General features: G+C 39.6%; 1 pseudogene; it reads right to left on the reverse strand.

The window, feature by feature from the left end:
- Nucleotides 1-239: 239 nt before the first annotated feature.
- LOC105806175 lies at nt 240-3,399 on the reverse strand (annotated as a pseudogene).
- Nucleotides 3,400-3,465: the final 66 nt, after the last annotated feature.

A 3,465-nucleotide genomic window follows, 5' to 3' on the forward strand; every position in this document is an offset into this window, starting at 1 on the left:
ATTTTTTGTGTTCATAAATAATTTGAGTGCTTTATTTTTTTAAAAATTTCAATAGATTTAGGGAGTACAAGTATTAAAAAATGGTTTAGCATTTCCATTTTTGTATAAAACACATGGGAGAAACCTAGCCAGTCAACACACAACTGTCACCACATGAAAAAGTACTTTTATCAAACTTCAAGTTTAAGAGCATACAGATGTTTCTTTTATGTCTGCAGTAATTGTCTATGCTTTTCCATTTAGCTGCTTTTACAGATTCCACATATGCCCATTATTTCTTCTGTCCCAGTTACAGTGCAATTACGGGCAAGAAGAGGAACAGTTTTCTGCTGTCCCTTCTTTCCAATCAGAGATTTGTGCGTGGGAGGGATCACACCACCCCCAGCTGTGGTAGCCTTGATAAGAGAATCCCATTCTTCATCACCACGGATTGCACGTTAGGAGTGCCGTGGAGTGATATGCTTTACTTTGACTTCCTTGGAAGCATTACCTGCCAGCCCCAGTACCTCAGCAGCGAGGTACTCCGGAACCGTGGCCTCCACCCTTTCGTGGCTTGTGGTGCGAGTCTTCACGTGTCTATGGATGCGGCCCACAGGAAACTATAGCCCAGCTCTCTGTGAGCGAGACATAGCCTTAGCCTTAGCCTTAGCTGTGGCCTTTCCACACTCCGCTCGGCCGTGTGCCTTCCCACTGCTGCCTGGCGCTGCCGCTCTTCCGTACAAGTGTTTTTTTGTTGCATGGATGTATAATGCTGAAGTCAGGGCTTTTAGTGTACCCGTCACCAGAATAGTGTACATTGTACGAGATAGTTAGATTTTTATCCCTCACCCTCACACCCTCCACCTTCTTAGATCTTAATGTCTTAATACCCTACTGTATGACCATATATTCCCTGGTTTATCTCCTAGTTATAAGTGAGAACATGTGGTGTTTATTTTTTAGGGTCTCTGTCACCCAGGCTGGTGTGCCGTGGTATGATCATAACAGCCTCAAACTCCCGGGCTCAAGCGATCCTCCTGCCTCAGCCTCCTCAGTAGTTGGGACTACAGGTGCATGCCACCACACCCTGGCTATCTTTTTTTTTTTTTGTAGAGACAGGGTCTTCCCATATTGCCCAGGCTGGTCTTGAATTCCTGGTCTTAAGTGATCCTTCCACCTGAGCCTTCCAAAGAGCTGGGATTAAATGCATGAGCCACCATGCCTGGCCCCCTCTATAATGTGGAATTAAATATGTTAAGGAAAGGTTATCTGTATTGTGTGGAAGTGCTAAGTGTCAAAAAAAATAAAAAATAAAGGTTATCTGTAATGTTTTGAAGATAATTATAGCTTAGGCATTGGGCAGCAATTTTTAGTGACTTGTTTAGCACATGTATTTATGAATTTTAAACTTTTTAAAAATCGCAAATATCATACAAATTCATTAGTAACATGTAAAACAGAAAAGTATAAAGAGATAGGACATCAGCTGCAATCTGACAGCCTGGGAGGACCCAGTTAATATTTAGATAAGTGTCCCAGATCACCTGGCTTGTTGAACAAGTGTAGTTTTTATAAAAGTAAAGATGTTCTGCTTCCCCCTTACCCTTAGTAATATAACAGATCATGACTATTTCCCCATGTCATCAGACAGTGTACTAAAGAGTGGCTTTTAGTGTTCTATCATAAAGTATTTTACTCTCCTAATTTATTTAGGCAGTCCTTAAATATTGGACGTTTATTTGTCCTGCAACTAAAGTGAATACATTTATACTCATCTAATTTTCCTAGAATGATAATTTTGTTCAATATACATTTTTAAAAGAATGGGTGTTAAACATTTTACAATGATTTTGACCAAAAACATCTAGCTGAAAATGATGGTGAATATTTCTTTGATTTTGGGATGGGGTAGGGCTTTCTAGCATGAAAGTGAAAGGAGATCACAAAAAGATATTAGATATGACTTCACAGAGATTTTAAAAATGTCCTTTATTTCAAGTGGTATAAACAAAAGGGAAAAAGCCATTTGTTTTTTTCTGGGGAAAATGCTTGCAACAGACAAAGGGTTAATGTTCTTAACTTACAAGGAGCTCTTGCAAATGAATAAGAAAAACCCAACACCTACTGAAAAATGGGTAAAAGAGACTTACAGTTCATAAAAGAAGAACTATAGACACATAGATCAAAGAAATCAAGATTGAAACCAGATGTCATTCTTTACGTGTCATAGTTGTAAAAGTTAAAAAAAAAAAAAAAGTCTGGAATGGCAAGTGAGGTTAACACATAGTTTTCTTTCCTTGTGCTTAGTCAGTTTTCCTGGAAGGAATTGGGAAGCTATCCCCCTTCCCATTTCTTACCCAGAGGGCTGGGAAATAATCGGCCTGTGAATTTTTCGGAGGCTAGCACCTTTTTGGAGGAGAGTTCTTTGCTTTTGTAATTTTCTCCATTCGTTTATGTCAAGTTTTCAAAGAATAGTTTACCAAAAAAAAAAAAAAAAGCACCCATTTCATCAAGATTTTCAAGTACATACATGTGTTTCTTTTGTAAGTTCTTAAAAAAAGTACAAACAAAATGTAAAAGCGTGAGGAGTACAGAGTGTTTCGTGTTGGCCATTGTTTTCAGAGCTCTTTGTCATATTCAGGAAGCATCCTTTCAAATTGCATTGAAGAGGTTTTTGTTTTTAAATCAGGAGGAGGTGTTTTTGTCAGCCTTTTTGGCATCTGCTGAATTGATGGAATGATTTGGCTGCTCAGAGGTCCTGGCCTGTATATGATGTTGGCCCTGGGGATCTGTCCTTCCTGCTTTTGAAGCCTTAACATCCTTTTTAAAGGAAATGATGGTGAGCGTCAGTGGTAGGTGTTAAATAACATGCTAAAATACAGAGATGACAGTGCTACATTATTTTCCCCCCAATTTTTTGGTGACTGTTTTTTGTGTCTGTGTCTGTGAAATCAAAGTCTGGAAACTACATCATACAGTCCTTACTTTTGCAAACCCCAATTAAGAAGCAGCATAAACACCGAGCAGCTTGTTTAAGTTCATCGTGGCCACGGGGGACAGTGAGGTGGCTATCGTTGTGCTGTTTCCTCCGACCTGCTCCACAGGCCAGGCTTTGATCTCAGCCCTGTAGCCTTGTGTGTGAAGGGCAATTCTCATGTTTCCAGAGTGTGGTGGAACCTACAAAGGGGAGGGCGTGTCCTCTGGACATTCTGCTAAAAGTTCAAGGATGCTAGCTCTCTGATAACTCAGTCTTGTTTTTGTTTGTCGAGTGGTTCCTTCTCACTTAACTCCTTCCTCAAAGATTCCTTTCTCAGAAATACATTTACATTTTTCCAGTTTTAGAACTTCTGACCCAGTTCTGTGGTTTGTCTGGAATACTTGTTCAGTGGAGTAGAAAGCCAAGTCCTTCCAGACACTCATCTTACCAATCAACCTAGAAAAATACTTTCTAAAAAGAAATCTTTAAGGAGTTATAGTACTTTCACT

The sequence above is a fragment of the Propithecus coquereli genome, unplaced genomic scaffold, assembly GCF_000956105.1.
Source record: "Propithecus coquereli isolate 6110/MARCELLA unplaced genomic scaffold, Pcoq_1.0 Scaffold139, whole genome shotgun sequence".
Taxonomy (NCBI): domain Eukaryota; kingdom Metazoa; phylum Chordata; class Mammalia; order Primates; family Indriidae; genus Propithecus; species Propithecus coquereli.